This window comes from Tursiops truncatus, chromosome 8 (genome assembly GCF_011762595.2).
Source record: "Tursiops truncatus isolate mTurTru1 chromosome 8, mTurTru1.mat.Y, whole genome shotgun sequence".
NCBI lineage: Eukaryota > Metazoa > Chordata > Mammalia > Artiodactyla > Delphinidae > Tursiops > Tursiops truncatus.
This window is the reverse complement of record NC_047041.1, coordinates 62175546-62199374: the sequence shown is the minus strand read 5'-3', so window position 1 is coordinate 62199374 and position 23829 is coordinate 62175546. Positions and strand designations below refer to the sequence as shown.

Below are 23829 nucleotides of genomic sequence, written 5' to 3'. Positions count from 1 at the left end.
TGACATAAAGTTTCAGACCCCCTTGTGCTTTGCTCCAGACCCAGACAATTCTTGGTCGGATGGTCCGAGGTGAGGGCCGGTCCAGTTTGAGGACCAACTCCTCACCCTGCCCCCGCGCCCTGTCTTCCCATCCCCAGCGCCCTCCCTTCCCCCTTTGCGCACTCTCAGCGCGGTTTTCTTGTTCCCTCCAGAGCCTCCGAGCACAACCCCTCCGCCAGGCTCCAGCAGCCCACCCTTTCTGTCTCGGGTGGAGGCACACCTCCTCCACGCCCCGCTCCGCTCAAATCTGTGCTCCCTCCCTTCCCTCTCCCTCCAGCCCGGCCGCAGCCCTGGGCGCGGATGCCCGCCCGACGACCGCCCTCTCTCCCGGAGCGGCTCCTCCTCCGGGCTGCGCGGCTGCAGTCAAGCCCCCATCCGTGCGAGCGCCCAGCCTGGCTGGGAAGCGCAGAGGTAAGTGCGTCCGGGCCGCCGCCCCGGCTTTCCCTGCCCGTCTTCTCGCCGGGAGGTTGCTTGCTTGTCCCAGTGCCCTTGCTCCAGGCCGGGTGGCGGGCAGGAGGGCCGCCGGTTCCGGCTCTGCGTCTGCCGCGCCCTGCCCTGCCGCTGCAGTCCTAGCCCTTTTCCCGCTATTCACCACTCCTCGCCCCGGAGGTGTTCCAGCTCTGGGAGTGTTTGCGTTCGGGGGCCTCTGAAGGCGCAGACGAGTTGGGCTGGTGGGGGCTGCCCTCCGGACGGTCGTGGCTAGCCCTACTTCCCGGCTCCGCTGGGGCGCGCAGTTAGGGGTGGGGAACATGGAGCCGAGGGTCTGGGGAAGTGCAGAGCTGCGGTGTGCGACGAGGAGCCCGAAGTCCGAGCGGTCCTGGGAGTAGGCTCTGTGCGAGCCCCTGGACGCGCCCGGGCTGCTCTACAGCTCTTACCTGGAGCTGTGGTAGTTTCTGTGCAGGCTCCTTCAAGAACACACACACACAACTCAAACAAAGGAAAATGAACTTCGCACTCTATTACTTTGATTACCTTTCCTTTCTCGCCCTTGTTCTGAAGTGCACTAAGTATTAAAAGTGTAGTGTTAAGTGACCCAAGACTAAAGGACCACACTTCAGCCAACATTTTATGCCACCTTATTAAAGAATTCAGTAGTTTGTAGAGTTCAAGAGACTGAACGTTTTCAAGTGTTTCTAAAGAGAGATTATTGCATTTTCCTGTGGTCTTTATGAGACTGTGGTTTATAATTACTTGAACCTGAGTAAAACAACTAAGTGAGAGAATTGGCCTTAATGCTGCCTTAGTCCAGCTCTTATCCCCATGCAGGTGTTTCTGCTGTTTGGACCACAGGGTCTTGGGAATGGTGAAGGGGTCATTATCCCATCTCCAGGGCTGCTTTGAGCTATCCCTTATGTGCACATACGTCAATTGGCCATCTTAGGACGGGCCACAAGGTTAAAACCCAAGTGACTGTATTACTGTTTGTTTGTTTTTTTCTCCAAGTAATATTTTCAGAAAGTGAATCCCTTCACTGATGAGATTTTTCAGAAATAGGGGTTTCTAATGGATCAGAAATAGTCTAGGTTCCAGAAAGCTAATCAAAGGTAGAGACCAGATTGCTCTTAATCTGTCTCCCATGGTGAATTAAGGGCAGCACAAAGCAAGGGCTCAAAAAGAACCTGTTGAATGCATGGAGTGAATTAAAGCTTCTTGGACTCTGCCAGCTTGGCTGAGAGTCCCCCTGTGACTACATAGATGAAGGCTTCATTTTCATTTACCCCATAAGTATTACCCTTGGAAAAACTCTCCAAGATACGGGCGAGATTTGGTCAAGTGTATGTGGGAAGTGGTATTATCCCCTAATTGGGCCAGAAGGGCAACCATTATTGGTAGACAACCCCAAGGCAACTGAATCTTCAAAGTATTTTTCATTGAACACTTACATTGTTATTGGCTTGACAATTGATAAAAACTTTGCTCTTGTGTTGGTGGACTCATCGGGGAAAGAGGAGTGACACATAAGAGAACAATAAAAATTTTAGATCCATTGGCTTAGACTATAAGAACTATAGAAGCTCAGAGGAGAAAATGATTATGAGCCAGGGTAGTTTCATAGAAGAGAAAAGATTTCAATTAGGCGTTGAAACAAAGCATGGTTCTGAAATTAGTGGAAAGTTGATGGGGAGAATTTTCAAGAGAAGAGAGAGTCGACCTTTTGGATTGGAGCTAGGGAAAGAAGTGATGCTTACTGAGCATCTACTCTGTGCCATATGCCATGTTCTCTCTTCCATCTTCTAGTGCTATGAAGTAGGTATTGCTGTTCTTGTTTTAAAGAGAAATGATCAAAAAGATAAGCAACCTGTTCAAGATCACACAAATAGTAAGAGGTAAAGCTGGAATTGCAGCTCCCTGAGGTCTGATTCTAAAGCTTGTGCTTCCCCAGCTGCCTTCCACAATGGCAGTGGCAGGTTCAGTGGAAGCAGACTGGTCAGCTTGAATTCTGGCTCAGGAGCTGGAACTTTATCCTGTAACGTTGTCTAGCTTCTAAAGATTTTTGAGAAAAGAAGTGATGGGCAATGTTTTTAGATTAATGTGACGTCTGTGTACAGGAAGGTGACACACTCATCTTAGGTAAAGTGCAAGATGTAGTTCTTAATTAGCAGGTTAAAGAAAGTGAGTGTAGTCAGGATATCTGGGTGTGTAAATTCCTGCCCCGTTTCCCGTATCCTTCGATGGCTTTGTTCACTAGGTAAGAATGGGTTGCACAGACCACAGGGCTGCCAGGGATCAGAGAAGAGCTGGGTCCGAGCAGGTGAGCGTTGACATGGAACGTGTATGTGAAGCAGCACGACTGCCGGTTTGTCATTTATGTTCCCCATGTGTTTTTCAATGCTTTGGTTAAAAATTGTTTTCTTTCCTGACTACCCTGGGATGTAGATCAATGTTGTAATTGGTTTAAAAGCCTTTCCTAAGTGGCAAAGTTGAGCTCCCAAACTAGGGCCTCTGCCCTAAAGATGTTTAAGTTGAGATGCCCTTTTCCCCCCAACATTCTGTTGCTTCTTATAAATGCTGAATTTTTTTTTTTTTTTTTTTTTTTCGGTACGCGGGCCTCTCACTGTTGTGGCTTCTCCCGTTGCGGAGCACAGGCTCCGGACACGCAGGCTCAGCGGCCATGGCTCACGGGCCCAGCCGCTCCGCGGCATGTGGGATCTTCCCGGACCGGGGCACGAACCCGTGTCCCCTGCATCGGCAGGCGGACTCTCAACCACTGCGCCACCAGGGAAGCCCATAAATGCTGAATTTTAAAACTTGGCACTAGCAAGGGAAAAATGAATTGAGATTACCTTTCTTATTAATAAGACCAATTAAGAGAAAATGTACATTTATTTCACTTTTTGTTATGGAGGAGCAATAGAATGCCTTGGGGTAGTTACTGTGTGGGAATTTAGAAGGGATAGGAAAGCCAGGATTTAGAGATGTGCAAAGCTCTTTCTACCTGGCCACATTTCTTACCAGTTAATTGTGTTATTCATGTGTACAGCTAGGGAGCTTACAGGGCCATAGACTATCCAAGTTTATAGGCAGGCCCTTTGATTCTCTGCAGATAATGGGCTCAGGAAGGGCAGCAGTGGGTGGAGCCATTTTGTTGGAATTGTCTCCCACTTTGAATGAATACAATCTAGATTTCTTGCTCTTCCTTGTGCAACCTCTAGGCCTTTTCCTCCTCTGAATGTGTCAGTGCTCTGAAGACTTGGTTCTTAGGCCAAGGAATATCAGGTAACAGGAGGCTGCACAAAAAAGGGCAGCTGACGGAAAAATCAAGTTTGTCAACTAGAGAAGTTTTAACTAATGTTAGAGTCAACCATTTTTTTTGTAAAATAAAAAAATGCAAAACCAAAATTTGATCTCAGTTCTCCAAATCCATTTTTACCTTTAGGAGCCTCTAACTGGAGAGCTTGCCCTATTGAATGAGGCTTTGGCGTGTAAAATTCTCACCAGCTCCTCTAAATGTGTCAGGACATGACTCAGTTTGGGTTTTGGACCTCTGAGGAATGTGACCTCTTGGTGTAGGGGATTTAGAGTCCAAAGATATGGGTTAAGGTTCCAGCTTTGCTATTTATTTAGAAGTGTCTGGAATTCGATGTTGGAGGGATTTCTTAGCTCAGTTTATCTATTTCTTCTAGATCAGGGTAATCTCCCAGGATGAACTGTAGTTCATGCCCTGATAAATCCCTTGGTTCCTTCTCCCATTTTGTATCTTGTATCACCTGAAAGCCATTTTGTTTTATCTGTAGCCTGTGGTTATAGATGAGAAAGGAAAACCATCTAGGATTCTCTCCAGAGAATGGCAGATCTCATTGTCAGTTTACTGGTGATCTTTTGGTATGGATTTCTGTGAGAATGCCCTTGAGGTTAGTTTTGAGAGTTGGGGTCTCAGAAAGAGACTTTGGCAGTGCTCTTGTTTAAATGTCAGAGATGTTTGGTTGCATTTTTGGCTCATTGCTTACACAGTTGTTAATGTTTTTATATTTCGTAAGCATCTGTCATTTTTATAATTTATTAAAGGAGTGATTTAGATTTTCTAAGATAGCTAAAAGCTTAGAAAAATAAGACTAGAATATCCTTTTGATACTCAGATGTAATCTCCTAGTATAGTAGAACCACTTGACTATTTTAACCCACTCCATCTCCAAATATCCTTAAATCTCCACCTCCAAATATCCTTAAATTTTTCTCAAGAGATTTGCTCTCTCTCAAGAGACTTCGCAGCCTCTCCAGGAAATGTTTTCTGATCTTTCCAGACTGATGATCACAGATTATCTCCTTGTCGTTAGCCTGAGTTTTCTTTTAGTGTTTCTTACTTTTACTGTTTTCCCATCCCTCTTCAATGCATAGTTGTTCACAGAGTGGACAAATGGTCTTTCCTGGACCCTAACGTCAGCTACCAAAAGTGCAGATTGTTCCTTCTGTACCCATCCTTCCCTTCCCTTTCTCTGGCTAAACAAGCTGAGCTTTCTCCGTTTAAGTCTTGCTTTTTAGACCGATGATTATACTTGTTGTTTTGTGTGTTGTTTTATGCAGGAAGTCAATATCAGATATGTTGGCAATTAGAGCTTTCAGATTGAAGGGAGCCTTTTGGAAATAAAATGTGCTTTTTTTCTCCCCTATCAGCATGAGTAATTGTGGAACATATGTAAACTCTGGAGATGATCTTTTTAAAAAAAATTATCAACAAAAGAATTTTGCCCAAGTCCTTTAAGGACTTAAAAAGAATCCAGCCTTTGCAAGATTGCACTAGAAGTACCAGAGTAACCCAATTAAGGCCTTTTTAGAAGTGTGGGAATCATTTGTTCAAACCGGAATTTAGGACCCCCAAGCAAATATGATAGAAATAATCTGCTTAACCCTTTATTAATAGCATAAGAAAGAAAACCCTTTTTAATGGACCTCTTGTGATAAAGGGCCATAGTGATTAGAACATGCTGAGAGTCCTGATTGTCAGTGTTCTGGAAACTGCTTTGAGTGGACAAGTGTCAATGTTGGTGGCTTTTTGTCTTCCTTTGACATGTAGTTGGGATCTTGGTGTTAATTTAGCTAAGGACAAGTTTGAATATAGATATTTGTAGGGTTTTTTTTCCCCTTCTCCCTACTCTTCCCTTTCTCGAAGGCTAGATTGGAGTAGATATAGCCTCTAGTGAAGGAGTCAGTGTCTTGGGACATTTTGTCAGACACTGGTCTTCAAGGAAGCACTCTGTATTGCTACCATTTGTACACTCTGGTGTTCAACTGATGTTATTTGAATATCTGCTATGGACAAAGCACTGGCTAGTGCTTTCAAGCATCTGTTTGTTCTCTTATTGCTTTTCTTCAGTGAACATGCTTAATATTAGGTGTTTGATGAATTGATTCGTGGGTAGAGTTAAGAAGTTAGATGGGAAGTAATTTTTGGATACCCCCGATTGGATTACTGCTATGGGTAAGTGGCTGTTTGTACATCACTCTGGCTTCTGCTCTAGATGCTGAGATGACCCCTGATAAAGAGGCTTAGCATGTGGGCATGTATTTTCTAGTGAGTGAACGGGGTGCTGTCAGTTATTTTTGCTATTAGTCACGTTAGGTTACGTATACTGTTGCTGGGAACTCCACTTAGTGTAATATCTCCTGCATTAGAAAGTGCCCAGTGCGTTAGTAGTAAGGATTGCCTGGAGAAGTTTTTCCTGAAAGTCTGGCCTTGCCTCTTGAGCCAGGGATGGATTCTAGGTGCTTAGACCCGAAGGGCTTCTACACAAACCAGAGTGATCCTAACACTGGGATCCAAAGGGAATGGAAGTTCTCCTGAAATTTTGTACAGCTATGGGAGAGGAATCAAAGCTTTTGCTTCTCAGTGGACATTAGATTCTATACACAGAGACCTAGGGATGAAGAAAACCAGCTTACAAATGAATATTTAGTGCTGTATAGGGTTAGGAAGAGCATGGAAAAATGGGATTTAAGGTCAGCGTGTTCATTTGAGTCCTTAATGTACAATTAATCAGGGATAACAGCAGTGACGTTTTGTTTTGCTGTTTTTTTCCCTCCACATCTGTGTTTTGACAGGTCATTGCCTTGAATTAGAATAGAATTTAGTACCAAAGTGTTTATAAGGAAAGTGATAGCAGAGTCATGGGAGATGGGCAGAGGACACTTTGTATCTTATTTCAGATGGACCATTTTTACAACCCCCATAAGTAGCTCAGTGGTCCAAATTAGTTAGAAATAGCTTTGCTGAAATGTATTGGTAAAATAACATTTAGCAGCCTTTTGTCTGTTCCAGGTTTAGATATGAGTGAGAAAGCCAATTTGGAAGCAGTTTCATGTGCTCAGCTCTGCCCACATTCAAATCGCCGACATAGTTCCCATATCCTTGTCACTGTTACTGGTCCCTGGGGGCCCAGGGGCAGATCTCAGGATCTGAGGCGCAGATGTGGTTGAAGCCACATCAAGAGTTGGTCCTGGTGGGTCAGCATTATTTTCTGTGATTATCACCAGCGCTGGGGGCGTGGGGAGGAAGGTGGGTGGGACAATGAAGAAAAATGGAAGGGCAGGGCTTCCCTGGTGGCGCAGTGGTTGAGAGTCCGCCTGCCGATGCAGGGGACGTGGGTTCGTGCCCCAGTCCGGGAGGATGGGCCCGTGAGCCATGGCCGCTGAGCCTGCGCGTCGGGAGCCTGTGCTCCACAACGGGAGAGGCCACAACAGTGAGAGGCCCGCGTACAGCAAAAAAACAAACAAACAAACAAAAAACCAAAAAAAAACCCGAGAAGGGCATATAGTTCTGTGGAAATTGAGTAAAGAAATAAACTCTTAGAACTTCTTTTCCCCCCTCATTGACTTTTACCGTTGTTCTGTTGGAAACTCGTATCACTTGAGGTCATTTTATAAATACTCAGAGTCACTAGCCAGAGGCATTGTGACACCTGTGCATTGGTGGAAGGAGCCCTCCTAGATGATTCTCTGGATGTGTATTTGGCTTCTGCCCATTTTCTTTCCCTCTTTTCACCTAAGTTTTGATGCTGTTGTTTTCTTAAGGAATAATTTGGCTTCAGTGTCCAGAATTCTTTAGGGCTATAGGGACTGGGGACCAGGGGCCTGAGTGTGACATGTTGCCAGATAGGAGAGACTTTTACACCTAGACAAATCTCCAGGAAAGAGGAGACAGAAAAGTTTATACACAAAGCATAAGGATTGGGAGTCAGAAGGGAAAATGGCGTGGCAGGTGCTTTGGCCATTGTGACTATCTCTAGCAAGATGGGCCTGATGGTTGGATGATGGTGTGATACTAAAGATATCTTATAATCCACATCATTCCTTGAAGAAGATGAAGAAGTTTTTTTGCTTAAGAGAAAAATATAATAATATATTGACTTTAAAATTTTTAACTTATGTGATGTGTCCACAAGTGTCTGACTCTGTGCCAAGCATGGTAGTGGGTATACAAGTATGTGAAAAAAACAAAAAAAAACAACCCTGAACTTAGAACATATAATTGTTGCCTAAAGAACTCTATAAAGTATTAAGTTATCAAGTTTTAAATTGTGAGTTACATACAGGGCCTTTGGGGCCCCAGACAAGGCTTAGGACATTGCAGGTTTATGGAAAAGCCTTGGGTTGAATGGAGGCCTTTGGAGATGTTGGAGTGCCCCAGGGCTCAGGCTCCAGCCCCCTTTTCTTCTCTATCCGCACTTTTCTTAGGTGATCCCATGGCTTTAAAGTACTAGCGTTCATGGAATGTTTACTTTGTGCCAGACTCTGTTCTAGGGGCTTTACATGCATTAGTTTAATCTTCAGACAACTTGGTGATGTAGGTACTATTACCCTCACTTAAAGATGTGGAAACTGAGGTCAGAGAAATGAACTTTTTTGAGATCACACAGTTCATAAACTGGAGAGTCAAGATGTGAACTTAGTTGGAGACTGGATGCCAAGCCCTTAACTGGTTCTGTTTAGCCTTCTAGCTGGTCCTGAACTCCTCTACCCCTGTCCCTTCTTCCCATAGCAACCTAAGTATTATGTTCGTCCCCTTCTTTAGCCCTTATAAGGAATCCTGCCCATCACACTCAGAAATAGAATTCACATTTACTACCAAGTCCTTATGTGCTCTAACTCGTAGCCCTCCCACCGGCTCTTCACCTTCCCCCATCTCTTCTGTCTCAGAGCCTTGGCCCTGCACCTGGGATGCGCTTCTTGAATATTGCTCATCTGCACCCTCACTTCATTCAAGTGTCGGCTCAAATGCACCTCCTCGGGGAGGCTTTCCCTGACCATCCGATGTAAACTACTCTTAGTCAATCTTTAATGCTTGCTTTGTTTTTCTTCCTAAAATTACATTACATATTTGTGTGTTTTTCCTGTCTGCTTTTACAAAAATAAACAAACGCCATGAGGTTAGGGAGTTGGTCCATCTGTTTCCTGGTATCTTTACTTTTTAGAACAGGACATGGAAAGTTTTCCTTAAATATTTGTTAAATGAATAAATGGTGTCATATGCATTTTATGTTCATGTTTAACATTACTTGGATAAAAAATAGTGGAGAGGAAAGGGATATACAGGTGATACATACAGGTCTGGGTCTTACTTGGCTTTATGTTTATTACCAAGGCTTTGCCATAATATCTGGCCAAGAAAATGCTCAGAAAATCTTAGTTGAATGAATACATTGTTTGATTTATTTTGAATTCCAGACATAGGAGTTCAGAGAAGAGAGAGTATTGTGGACTGGAGTGCTTAGAGAAAATTCACAGAGGACTTGCAGACTTTGAAGGAGAGATGGATTTAGTTAGTCATATAGGAATCATAGAGTAGTTTTTAAAAATTAATTAATTAATTAATTAATTTCTGGCTTTGTTGGGTCTTCATTGTTGCATGTGGTCTTCCTCTAGTTGCGGCGAATGGGGGCTACTCTTCGTTGCGGTGTGCGGGCCTCTCATTGCAGTGACTTCTCTTTGTTGTGGAGCACGGGCTCTAGGTGCGTGGGCTTCAGTAGTTGTGGCACGTGGGCTTCAGTAGTTGTAGCTCGTGGGCTCTAGAGCACAGGCTCAGTAGTTGTGGCGCATGGGCTTAGTTGCTCTGGGGCATGTGGGATCTTCCTGGACCAGGGCTTGAACCCATGTCCCCTGCGTTGGCAGGCAGATTCTTAACCACTGTGCCACCAGGGAAGTACCATAGTGTAATTTTTTTAACCTGGGAGGATTATTAAGATGATCTGGCTCAATCTTTCTATTTATAGACAGGGAAACTGAGCCCAGAGACGCAAAGGACTTATCCAAAGGTACACAACTAGTGTATGTCAGAAATGTCTCTGGAATCCAGGTATTAAATTTCCTAGGTCAACTCTCTTTCCTCTATACAGTGATGTTGGCTTGTGTGGGATAGAAATTGGCATGGAAATTAGGCCATCCTAACTGAATCAGAAGGTTTATACAAGAGATACATGGGAGATATCGGAAGCTGAATAAAGTAAAGACGAGATCCTGGAGGATCTTGAATGTTATTGTGAAGACTTTAAATTCAGAATGACAGGGAGGCATGTGAAAATGCTTTAAGTCTTGCCCTGTCTTTTTTCTCCAATGAAGGTGACATAATTGGTAGTATAGAAAATGGATTGGAATTAAGAAAGAAAAGTGGAGCCTTGAGGAGTTAGGAGGCCCTTGTAACGATCCAGGTATTAGTGTAGTTAGGGGCCTACTAGCATTTCAGTTTTTTTTCTTGTTTTTGGAAATTCGTGGTTTTTGAAGATGACATGTAATCCTTTGGTAAGATGTGTGTACCTAGGTTTTTAAGAGAGTTTGGGAGTAAAACCCTGGAGAACTGGTATTTTACTTTAATTCTGTACATGGTTGTAAATGACATTTTAGTATCTAAATGATAATTCCTCTTAAAGAAGCCAAGCCAGGTTAGCAAAGTAGGGATAGAAGATAACACTATACCAGTGTGAAAACAGTGATGGAGGGGATGGGGAAGGGCAGGAGGAACAGACGGACAATGAATGGGAGCAGCTTCTAAGAGAGGGCCTGGACCTCTCTGTCAGAGGAGCTGTGCTGTGTCTGGGGAGTCAGGCCTCCAGGGACCCCAACTTTGCACTGTTTTTTTAGAACTCAGGAGGCCGATGGAAGTAAGACCTGCCTCCTGGGCCCACAAATGCTTTGGGTGGATGGGTTGCAATAAAGCCCAGGCCCATACATGTAGTCCACATAAATTTTCCACCAGAGCTGATGAGAACAGATTGATACAGTCCTTACCAGGCCAGTGAATTGGCACAGGGTATGATATTTTATTTATTTATTTATTTATGGCATCAAAAAATCTGAGAGGTTTTTTTTATTTTAATTTTTTATGTTGTAACAAGATTTTGGACCAGAAAGGAACATTCCTTTTTAGACATTTTCAAAGAAAAGAGTTAATACAAATTCTTCTAAGGGAGGTATTATAAAATTAACTGTAGTTTCAGTGAGCATTTATTATTAGTTGAGGAATGACAGACTCTTCCAGCAAGTCAGGTTTATTCACATATGAATCACAGATGTTTGTATTTCAAAGTGTCAGTGGGTAAATTATTTTCTGAGCATTATAAAAAGCAATTCATTAACATTAGATGAAGATACGAGGTTATTACTGATTGTAACAGTGTTGAGCCAGGCTGAAAAGCTTGCTCAGGTTTTGCATGCCTCTATCCATCCTACCGAGCATCTGAGCACTGATTTCATATTAGGCACCGTGTTAAGTGCTTTGGGGAATTCAGAGATGAAGGAGATTACAATCCCTTTATATTTCAGAGCCAATCTTTCTAGCTGTATCTCCTGCCACTTCTGATAATGTCTACACCTGAACCACAGCACACTCACTGCACACTGTTTTCCAATCATAGCTACAAGTTTTGGCTCAGGTATTCTTTCTTTGAGAATGCCTTTCCTTTCCTTTTTTGCCTAGCAAAAAGCTTTCAGGGTGTGATACTTTAAAAGTTTTTTCCATCCTCAGGAATCTTTTTCCATCTCTAAGGAAAAACTTTAAAAGTCAGCAAGAAGTGAGAACACAGACCTTCAAATAATATCTCATACTGGATCTGAGAGTTTGGGTTGCAGAAAAAATCCTAGGGTATTCAGCATTCAACAGATACTTATTGAGCAGGGCCTATTAAACACCAGATACTGTGCTGAGCATTGGAGCTTTAATCTTTTGATCATATTGCATCAAATGTTATTAATATAGAATATTAACATTTGGTTCTATTTTTCATTAACGTCTTTAAGCCCCCAAGGTTATATGGCTCGGTCCATAAGATCTCAGTTAGTTCAGACTGTTCACTTATGCTTGCATTCACTTGTTGGATGTGTACTGTGTAACAGCCAATATGCTGAATGCTGAGACAGTTTTGAAGAAAAGTAAGAACTGGTGAGGGTCCTCAACTGGTTGACTGGAATTTGCCAGGTAGATCTGGTAGCTTCCAGTTTGCTGGGATTCCTGGCCAAGAGGGGAGTGTTGTCAGCAGTACTGTACCTCCTTCATTTGTTCTACCCACACTGGGCACACCCCTCTCTCCCTTACCTCTGTCCCTGGCCCTGTCTTTAAATTTAAGAGAAATGAAAATTAGCTTCTTTGCATTAAGTTTGGGAAATTCCATTAAGGGCAGCACTTCCTGATGAAACCTGTAAGTTTGCAGTCTTTCCAGAAGAATTTCTTTTGCCCATGTGATCCCTAAGAAGAGCCTTTTCCATGGGAACTTTTTTCCTTCCTCTGAAAGTTGCTTTGCCTGTGTTGTAGACACTGGGCACGCAGAGTTTGGTATTTCTCTGACCCTTCACTTCTGCCTGCTTCATTGGCTCTTTGGGGTTGCTGAGAGGGGCATGGTGTCTTGTTTTCGTAGAATGAATGACACAAATGAGAGGGAGGCAATCATGCTAAATTTTCCCATCGTTTGGAAAAAGCAGCTGCTCAGAACAAAAGAAGACAGTTGCAAAAGAGGAGTGTTTTATTGAATCTTTGGATTGCCATCTGGAGTGAGGTTGTTTTCTCTTCCTTTGCTTGGCATCTGGAGCTAGCTTGTGTACAGTCTGAGGTTTGCTCTGCTTTCTTCGTGTCTGTGGGCTTCTTTAATAGAGAACTACAAAATATAAAATTATCTTTATCTTCAACTTTAAATTGGTTCTTTTAAAAATATAATATGTGGGACTTCCCTGGTGGTCCAGTGGATAAGACTCAGTGCTCCCAACGCAGGGGGCCCAGGTTTGATCTCTGGTAAGGGAACTAGATCCCACGTGCCACAACTAAGAGCCTGCATGCTGCAAGTGAAAGATTACGCATGCCGCAACTAAAGATCCCGCATGCCGCACTGAAGATCCTGCACGCCACAAGTAAAACCCAGAGCAGCCAAATAAATAAATGAATAAATAAATATTAAAAAAAAGTATATATATACACATATATATAAATATGTGTATTGTAGTAAATTATAAAAAAAATTAAAACCTTCACTTTCCCAACACCCAGAGATCACCACTGTTAACATCTTTGTGCACCCTCTTCTAGACCTTTCTCTAAGCATATCTATGTACATATTTGTATTCTTTGTTTTTCACCAAAGCAAGATCACGCTATACATACTGTATTTCATTCTATCTTATTTTTTAATTATCTCCACTTTTCCTGTTCAGTGAATTTATATTTTAACTAATTCCCAGGCCATGTTTCAGATTTCCCCATTGATCCTCAAGCATCCTGTCATTTTTTCTGTACCAACGTTGAACCTATAACCACATGCTATATCTGGTTGTTATGTCCCTTAAACTTCTTTTATTCTAACCCAGTCAGTCCCTTTTGTATGATATTATCTTGTTGAAGAATTATCCTTGGGCTTCCCTGGTGGCGCAGCGGTTGAGAGTCCGCCTGCCGATGCAGGGGACGTGGGTTCGTGCCCTGGTCCGGGAAGATCCCACATGCCGCGGAGCGGCTGGACCCGTGAGCCATGGCTGCTGAGTCTGCATGTTCGCAGCCTGTGCTCCGCAACGGGAGAGGCCACAACAGTGAGAGGCCCGTGTACTGCAGAAAAAAAAAAAAAAAAAAAAAAGAATTATCCTTAATAGACTCCTTTGACTGAGTGCTGACTCTGTGACCTGTGTATCACTAAGAGTTTTACAAATGTCATCTCATATAACCCTTGTGACAACACTAAGAAGCATGTTATTCTGTATTTTTGCATACTCTCTTCCTGTGAGATCTCAGCTATCCCCAGGGATTCAACTCTTTCCTTTATGTGAGAGACTATATCACCTATATCTCAGTGGTCACCTTAAGAGCCTGAACTCTTGAGCCAGATGGCCTAGGTTCAAATCCTTTTTCCACCACTTATATCTGGTCCTGGACAAGTCATTTAACCTCTCTGTGCCTCAGTTTCCTCATCCGTAAAATGGAGTAATAATAGTGGGTACCTCATAAGGTTTTTGTGAGGTTAAATGAATTAATATAATATAAGTAAAGTACTCAGAACTACCTGGCATGTAGTTAGTGTATATAATTATTGCTATTGGACAGCTGGATGATCCACAAGCACCTCAGACTGCCCGATTCAATACTTATCTGTGGAAAGCTGCTCTTTTTTCTCCTGTATTCACCAGCTCCTTTACAGACTCATCTCTGATTTTTCCTTCTCTCTCAGTAATCACACTCATAAAGTCTTGTCACGCCATTTCTCAAAAGTCCTCCTTGCTCTCTTGCTGCCTCTAACCCATTTAAAGTCTTAACCATCTTCTTCCTGGAATGCAGCTTTAATGTCTCAGAATGCCTGCCCCTGGATTTTCTTAAGTCAATCTCCCAGGCTGCTCCCAGAGTGAGCTTTCTAAAATACAAGTCACTTACCATACTTCCTTGCTAAAAACTTTCCTTTTTATGAGAAATAACATACAGTAAAGTGCACAAATATTAAGCATATAGCTTAATGGGCTTTAACATTTGTGTTTGCCCATATAACTACCACTCAGATCAAGGACATTTTCAGTGCCCCAGAAGGTTGCTTTCTGTCTCTTCCCAGCGAGTATATGCATCCTTATCCCTAACCACTCTTCTGTTACCATTTGTTTTGCCTTTTCTTGATCTTCATGTAAGTGAATCACAAAAGCTCTTTATTGAATCTTCTTTGACAGGATAATTCCAAACTCATTTAACATGACATTAAAAAATCTTTGTCATCTGGCTTTTACTTCAAGTCCTTCACACATGGCCTCCCCTTCCTGCCATGCTGAAATGGCCTGTGGTTTGCCAACACAGGCTCTTATTCCCTTTCATTTTTTGTGCTTGATATTCTCTTGGCCTTCTGACTTCATTCCCTGGCAAATTCATCCTTTAAAACTCAGCTCCAGACAGAATCCAGTGCAGAAAGCACTCTGGAGGCATGATTATTATAGGTAGTTACTTATTTACACGTCTTTCTCTCTATTCATCATTTAAGAGCCCATGGATGGGGCATTCCCCCCCTAATTAGTTTTATACAAGTAATTCATATTCTTTCTTGAAAAATTAGAAAACAGAGACAAAAAAATCACCTACAGTTCTACTATACAGAGATGACCATTGCTTACATATATACCAAAATCTGTACCAACACTTTAAAACAAATAAATAAATATGCACTCATAAAATACTACTTATCCACTTTAACCTATTATTTAAATTTAATTTTTTCCCTATTTTTTCTATTATAAAAACACTGTGATGAACATCCTGATGCCTGTATTTTAGTGCAGTTCCCTGATTGTTTTTGGAGGATTCATTCAGAGGTAAAATGGATAGATGAAAGAGATGAACATTTTCAAGGGCTTTTGATGCATTTAGCCAAATCACCCTCCAGAAAGTCTTTAAGGTGTGTACACTTCTGCTAGGGTGAGTGAGTGTCTGTTTATAGCCATCCTTGCCAAGAATGAAAGAATGAAAGTATGAAAAGAATGAAAGTAATATTTGCAAATCTGATATGATAAAAATGGTATTGCATTGTTGTTTAATTTGCATTGCTACTGAGGTTGAATATTTTCTCATATGTTTAATGCCATTTAATTGTATTTCTTTTGTGATTTACATGTTCATGATTTTTATATTTTATTTTTACTGATTTTACCAACCCTTAATATTAGGGATATTGACTCAACACACACACACATATATATATATATATATATATATATGTATTTATATATATATATTTATATATTTATATTTCCCCCAGTTTAACTTTTGACTTTATTGCTTTCCACATATAAACAATTAAAGTAACTTAATGTAGTGAAATATATTAATCTTTTAACAAAAATTTTTTACCTGTAGTGTCATTCTTAGAAAGATCTTCCCTCAGAAAGATTAAGTAAATATCCATTATATATTCTTCTACCTCTTTTATGGTATCATTTTTTTAATTTTAATATTTACTCAATCTGGAATTTATTCTGTTATAATAGTAATAGCTAATATTTTTGAGTGCATATTATACACCAGGTACTAATGCCAGGCACATGCTTTACATGTAATGACTCATTTAATACATTCAACAAACCTGTGATGTCGGCACTGTTATTTTCTCTGTTGGTATCACTGTGAAATTGACCTGTTGACTGTTGCCTGGCTAGTAAATGGCAAAGACAGAATTCAGGTTCAAGTATTTGAACCACAGAGCCCATGCTTTAACTACTCTGCTAACTTTATTTTTGCCAAAGAATTGTCCTAATGTTATTTGTTAAAGAATCCATTCTTTCCCCACTGTTTTGAAAATGCCAATTTTAATCATATGGTAAATTCATATATATAACAAAAGTCTAGAAACACACCTAAGTGTGTTTCTAGACTTTTGTTCCATTGGGCTGTCAGTCTGTTATGGTGATAATGCAAAACTGTTTTAATTTGTGTAGCTTAAAGACTATATTCTCCTCACCTTTGCACCCCCAGTGCCTAGTAGTGACTGTCACCTTGTAGATGTTTAATGAATATTTGCAGAATGTTGTAATCCTTGGAGGTTCATGGATAGAATTCAGAGGGTCTGCAACTTGGGTAGAAAAATTACATCATCATTTTCACTGACCCCTTACTGAGATTTAGTATTTCTTTTAATTATGAGTATAGGCGATAGAGCACAGTAGTAATAGTACTACCTGTGACTTTGTCACTGATAGAAATGATAGATATTTGCCTAGGTGAACCCTAGGTTAAGAACACTTACTTTACTGTGTTTCTTTCTTGAGGCCGTTTTATCACTGTGTCTAATACCAAGGCAGAGCATGATACTTAGTACATGCCCAATAAATATGTTAATTAAAAAAACTTTAAATTTTCCCATATATCCTTATCCAGCATCAAATATTATCAACATTTTGCCAACTTTGTTTTATTTATTTAACTCTCTCATCATTTCTGGAATTTTGAGTTATTTTACCCAATAATATTTCAGAAAGCATATCTAACTGATAAGGACTTTAAAAATATATAACCACCAGAAGTATTGTTTGATATCGCTTATATGTGGAATCTAAAAAAAAAATGATACAAATGAACTTATTTACAAAACGGAAACAGACTCACAGACTTAGAGCTAATGAATTTATGGTTACCACGGGGGAAGGGTTAGGGGGGAGGGATAGTTAGGGAGGTTGGGATTGACATGGACGCACTGCTATATTTAAAATGGATAACCAGCAAGGACCTGCTGTACAGCACAGGGAACTCTGCCCAATATTCTGTAACAACCTAATTGGGAAAAGAATTTGAAAAAGAAAAAAAAAATTTTGTGCAAGTTAAAAAAAAAAAAAAATATATATATATATATATAACCACTGTCATCACATTTAACAAAATTAGCAACAATTCCTTAATATCATCTATTACCCAGGCCACATTCAAATGTCCTCAGTTGTCTCAAAGATGTCTTTTACTTGAATTGGATGTTTGCATGGGGATCTACACAATGCCCACACTTTGCATTTGGTTGGTATGCCTCTTCTGTAAATGTCACTGACATTGTATAAATTACTTGTTAATTTATCTTCATGTTCTGATACTGCTTCTCCTCTTGTCTGTTGCTTCTTACTTTTTGTATATTTTTACTAATGACTTATTCTTGACAATTGTTATTTCCCTATTTAGCATTTTATTTATCTTTTTAATAAGAAATTGTTGATTGTGGCTATTTGATCTTATTTTTTAAACTTAAAACATTTAAGTCTCACTTAAAGTTGTTCTTTGATCTGTATTTTGGACTTGAGGTATGTGATGGGTATATTTCTTAATTTGTTTTCATTTTCTCAAGGCATCTTCTCATCTTGTTAAAAAATTTGAGGTGAAATACTTTCTCAGAGCTTTTCATACATATCTGGGCGTTAATTATATCCTCTGCAAAACTGGAAGAAAGTCAAATTTGGGTCTTCTCCATACATAGAGTTTTTTCTTCTCTTCATACTTAAAAGGTATGAGAATGTCATACATAGTGTTAGTTCCTCATTGTTGATTTTGTTTAGGATTCTGTAATCTTATTTTCGGACCAAACTCTTTAATCACTTCTGGACAGTTTGCTTCTGTTAAAATTCTGATTACAGATTTGAGGTCATTTGTTCAAAGATTTCTGTTATTTGCAGGTGGTTCTCTGAGCTGCATCCCTTCTCATGATTGTGATTTTTTGCATTCTTTGAATCTATTTCTTTCATTAAAATTTTTTTCTGTATATTATATCTTTTTCTGATTAGCTTTTTCTGTAGCATCATTTCTATTTTTATTACATTCATCTATTCATTGATTTAGTATGGACCTCATGTTTTTACTATTTCTTTTGCAGCCTGTACTATTTATATAGTCAGTATGATAGTCTGTTTTATACCTCGAGAATCAATATCAGCCATTCTGTAAATCTGATTGATTGTTTACTGTGAGGAAGGCATCCAGTTAAAGGGATTGGCTTTGTTCTTCTTTTCTACCGTAAGGCTTTTTTTTTTTTCTTTGACTCATATCTTTTTCCTATTTATTCATTTTTGTAAGTTTACTTGTTGATCCTCCTTTCATAGCTTCAGACTATTTTGTTTGTACTGTATTTACTGAGATTTGTGAGAAGTCCTTTTCAATATATCGAGATTTCATTTCAGGCTCATTATAAAGGTTAAGGAATTGGGCCATTTAAAATTTTGTGATGTTGAATTTAATTAATGGTCACTTAATTACAAACCCCTCATTTTGGAAAATGACTTTGTATAAGAGAAATGGAATTCTGAATTCCCATTTCATCTTTGTTAGGATTAACTTGAAGGAAGAGCCCTCCAGTGATAAGAGAAAGCTTTTGATGGACGTGGTTTGTACCTGAGAGACACACCGTTTGGTCCTGTTTCTGGAGCGCTGGCTGCTTGGTTCTACAGCCTCCAGGTCTGTGAATACAGTTGTACTCAAGATGTCCCCTTTCTCAGTCACTCTTCTCTCACTTTACAAAAAGAAGACATAGCATTTCTCATCCTGAATCTTGCTGTTTGTGTGCTGACTGTGTGAAAACTTCCCAGTTGGCTAGCAAAGGAGCAATTAAAAATACTTTTAGAGAAAGTGAGTGACTCTGAGTAACAAATCCTTTTCTAAATCAGATGGTTTTTAGTTTTTGCTTTCAACAAAATTGAAAGAATTGTCAGTTGGTAGATCATTAAAAATTTTTGATGATAGACCACTGTCTAATTTTGGCATTTAGCTCAGGAGTGCAAAGGTTGACTGATATTACTGTAAAAAAAACTTCCTTCATTCCTGTCTAGTTATTTATGTAAACAGTTTCTTGGCACTTGCAACTATAAAAATGGAAAATTAATGTATTTGCAATACAATTTTACTTTTTATATTTAATAATACAAATTTGTAATATGTTTTGATCAATTGTATATTAATAACAAAGGTAATGAAAGCCCAATCCAGAAGAAAAAAATTTTTTTTAACGTTTAGAGCTTACTGTTATAGGAGAATTAAAAAATTTATATATATCAATTTATATATAATACTTATAATGCAGAGAACTATCATAGGCTTACCAGTAAAATATTTTCAAGCGTAAAATATTAGGGTAAAATTCTGAGGAGGAAGTAAAAATGATAAGTGTATATGGAAAAAAAAGAATGGCATAAAATTTCATGTTTTTTTTTAAATGAATGATGGTAGATTTCAAATCACTGTGGTATTTAGATTTCATTGGATTCATTTAAGAGAGTAACGTAGTAATTTTATTTTAAAATGTCAATGTTTATTACGTGCCAGAAGGTATATCTCTTAAATGTTGATTTAAATATATGGAAGGAGTACTTGTTTTGCAAAATTCACTTAGGGCATCTTTGAAAAATGAACATTTACAATAGAGTATGATAGCGAGGAAAGGGAAGAATAATAAGGAAAAATGCAAAGGAAGCCCCAGGGTCAGAGAAAGCAGCTAGAAGCGGTGCTGTGGGGACTGAATCTTGAGGGACTCTTGGAGCTGGCTAGCATAATAGAGGTGGGAAGACATTCCAGGAAGAGGGAACAGTTTATGCAAAAGGCTCAGAGGTATAAAAGAACATGAAAACTTTGTGGGAGATGGCAGGAGTGGCATGAACCAGATGGTGCCTTAAAGCCAGCCCAGAAGTACACTTTGATGGCCCAAAAGGGAGATGCAGTGGGGTTGGAGGTATGGGGAGGGAGCTCTCGGCCAGGCATGAGGTAGTGAGGGCAAGAGCGATCCATTAATGGTGCTTCCTTCCCAGTGACTGTTTTCCTTATTGGTAATCTTCTGTTCCTTGTTTACATTTTGCTAGGGGAGTAAAATGAGGCCCACCCAGGGTTATTCCTCTTACAGGTTTTGTTACCTTAGTAGCAATGGGCAGACTGAGACTAGTGCTAGAGTCCAAGGGCTCTTACCCGCTTTGGCCACCTGCTTGGTTGAGGTCATCTGCTTGTCATTTAAAAGGGTGACTCTAATTTTGGAATTGAAATTTGAGATCTTTGGACCAATAAATACTTTTTTTTCCGATTTTTGAATTTGTTTACATGAAAAACTTTTACAAATTTCTGCAAATTAAATCAAGCTTAACATTTCCATTTACTAAATAACGCTTGTTATAAAGAATTCAACTGTGTAAAATTCTATGGTCCTGGAAAAGGTAGTATGTGAGGTCACTCTTCTGGCCCATCTCGTACTGGGAATTCTTTTGCTTTCCTGATGGAGAGGCTGCCATTAATAGGGATCAAAATAGGAGTACTATAACATGAGGCTGTATGTAGTCTTGAAAAAATTGATTATGGTTTTTTTGTTGCCTGTTTGGAACATTTGTTCAGCAAAGTACAAGAGACCTGATTCAGTATTTGCTCAGAGCAGATTGAAGGAACTCCAGAAGGGTTGATTCGATACTACACAGAAACATGAGGTGGTGAGCTGAGTGGTTTTTCCACATTTTAATAGTTTCCAGGATGACACTGAAAGCCCTGCCCTTAGAGAACCCTGAGCCACCTAATTATTTATTCTTCTAGGCTCTTAAGAAGGAGAAGAGGGAGATTTATACCATAAAATAGGTGCCCCGGCCTTTCCAAAAGAGGCTGGAAAGGAATTGTGGACAGCTATGGAATGTAACTAGCAAGGCAAGGTAAGGAAAGCCGCATGACTTTGAGTTCTTGTGGGAAAAGGTTGTACTTGGCTTCATTATTTCCAGATCTCTGTTTTCAAAGAACTCTCTGAAGAGCCTGGCTCTTGGGGGACAGTAGGAGGGAATGCTGACAAGCAAGAACTGAGTCAGTGCAGGAGACCTACTCTGTGCTAGTCACTGCTTGATACGCTCCTAAATTCCACTGATTGTCTTGAAGAGGAGGAAATCATGACTCAGCGAAATCAAGTAACTTTCCCAAGATCCCACATTTGAACCCAGGTTCATTTGATTCCAAAGCCCTTTCCACTACATTGTGATGATGCTTTGTGCTGAAATCATGGAAAATGAGCGATCTTCTGGATTGAATTAGGGAACTCATGGTATCCAGCTAACTTTTCTGAAAAACTCTGAGTACGCTTTATTTGGAGGCTTTTGGGGAGAGGAGTAATGCTGGTGAGGAGAGAGGTCTTGAGGAGGAAGATACTAGGAATTCTTCAGACTGTCTCTGTTTCATGTGAAGGGATTTTGTGCTGTGGCATCTAGTCCTTGGTGGTTTGAAAGAAATGGCTCCTCAATTCATTTGCCACCAGCTGTCTCTGTGGAGGAAGATGGGAAAAGACTAGCATACTATAGGATATTGAATTTCATAAAACACAGTTGTTTGTTTGTTTATTTTTTGAGGCCAATATAGAATTCCTAGATTTTAAGATATTTTTCCCAGGAAAAGAGGCCAAAAATAAACAAAAACCCCAAACCTGTCATCATCACATCATATAAGAAAGGACATTTGAAAACCAGAATAATAAATTAAAAACAATAACTAAAATAGGATAATAGGGCAGCTCTTTGCAAGAAAGCACCTAATTCTCCTCTTTTACAAAATTAGGTTAGATTTAAACTATTTTGAATCAAGAAAAATTACAACATAAAATTTATTGATGTGTTTGTCAGTTTGGGGAATTTTTATTTGTTAGTACCTCAGGAGAAGCTTGACTCTCCAGCTTGTTTCACACTTTGTTTTATCACAGTTACTGTTGATAGTGCATTTCAACAGGTATGTTGATGAAAACAGCATCAACCGTCAGAGTAATTCACACAACATGGAATATTCTGGTGAATGGAGAGAAGTGGGTAAGTTGTTCGGCTTTTAATTCTGTGGCCAGGCCAAGGAGAAAGCAGAAGTCATAGCTCTGGTGTCTGACTGGTGAGGGCTCCAGGAAGAGTGCTGCCAGAACCTGTCTGGGACTAGTTCATGTACCAGGCCAGGGCTGCACAGGACCCTTACTGCCCACTGTGGATCAGGTAGGAATTTGAGAGGGATGCTGTACATGATAAAAACTTTAATCATGGCCTGGGCCAGTATTTAAGAGAACCACTCCTCTAAAGGAATTATCCTGTTTGGTTCTCCAAGATAATCTAAAGGCAGAGGCACAGACAAAGGCCCATTGTTTTCTCCAGGGCAGCTGTTTATTGCATCGGAGCTAAGGAGGACTGTGGGAAGCCCGCAGGCCTGTGGCCTAGGTGCTCAGATTTGGAGGTTGTCCTGCTGTTCCTCCTGGTTATTTTCTTCTGATTCTCTCTTGTGGGAACTTTGGGCAAACTGCATTTTCCTCCAAGCAGTAAAGTCTTAGCTTTACCTTCTACTTGGTCTCTGTGCCCGGGAGTTTTTGTGAACTCTCTGAGTGCCTGGGAACTCGGAGGAAAAAAATGCCCAAGAGCAGCCTGGGAATTCCCCAACTCCCCCAGGCTGCCTGCCTCATCTAAGGGAACACCTAACTTCTGCATTTCCAGGGCCATGCTGGGGAAGTGTGTGTTTTGGCCTCTCTGGAGAAGGGCACATTAGCTTCCCTTGGCCTGTTTACATTAGTTTGGTCCTTTCTGCCTTTGATTACACATGAAGCTTTGGGGTGGGGGGTTTCCCTGTTTCCATGGAGTTCACTCCTTCCTTTTGTCTGCCTTCTCAATTTTTCCACCTGGGGAAGAGCTGCCCTCTCCATTCCCCCTATCCTTTTAAAATACTTTCCTTGGCTTAGCTCCTTGTCTCATAGACTTTGCCTAGTGAGTGAATCAGTTCACAATCAGGAAGCAATTCCTCTGTCTCCTAAAATTCCCTTTTGCTATGTTCTGTGACTATTAGACCATTTCTCATTTGCTCATCACTGTCTTAGTTGCCAGTACTCTCCTTTTTTTTTTAAAGGTTTTTTTTTTTTTTAATTTATTTATTTATAATTTTGGCTGCCTTAGGTCTTTGTTGCTGCACGCGGGCTTTTCTCTAGTTGGGGTGAGTGGGGGCTACTTTTTGTTGTGGTGCACGGGTTTCTCATTGTGGTGGCTTCTTTTGTGGCAGAGCACGGGCTCTAGGCATGTGGGCTTCAGTAGTTGTGGCTCGCAGGCTCATAGGTGTGGCTCGCGGGCTCTAGAGCACAGGTTCAGTAGTTGTGGCGCACGGGCTTAGTTGCTCCACAGCATGTGGGATCTTCCCGGACCAGGGCTCGAACCCATGTCCCCTGCATTGGCAGGCAGATTCTTAACCACTGCACCACCAGGGAAGCCCGGTACTCTTCTTTAAGAAAGGGAATAGTCTTCCAAGCCCAGAGGCTGGATGGCTTATGGGAGCTTGTTGAGCTAAAGTGTTGATGCAGGATTTCTTAGTTCTTTGGGGGTTTTTTGTTTGTTTTTTTGTGTGTGTGGTAGTGGGCCACTCCGGACGCGCAGGCT

The 23829-nt window shown here is 40.7% G+C and overlaps 1 protein-coding gene across 9 annotated transcripts in view; it reads left to right on the top strand.

The window, feature by feature from the left end:
• DENND2B (DENN domain containing 2B) overlaps positions 1 to 23829 on the top strand; it is a 176018-nt gene that overhangs the window by 20784 nt on the left and 131405 nt on the right. For 6 of the 9 annotated variants that reach the window (XM_073808585.1, XM_073808577.1, XM_073808584.1 and 3 more), the window contains exon 4: positions 317 to 450. The exons of 1 other annotated variant lie outside the window; for it this stretch is intronic. The gene's annotated coding sequence lies outside the window, so the exon portion shown is untranslated. Of the gene's footprint in view, positions 1 to 208; positions 451 to 18766; positions 18893 to 23829 lie in introns of those variants that run through there. 2 more of the 9 variants (XM_073808579.1, XM_073808586.1) reach the window with 2 other exon arrangements.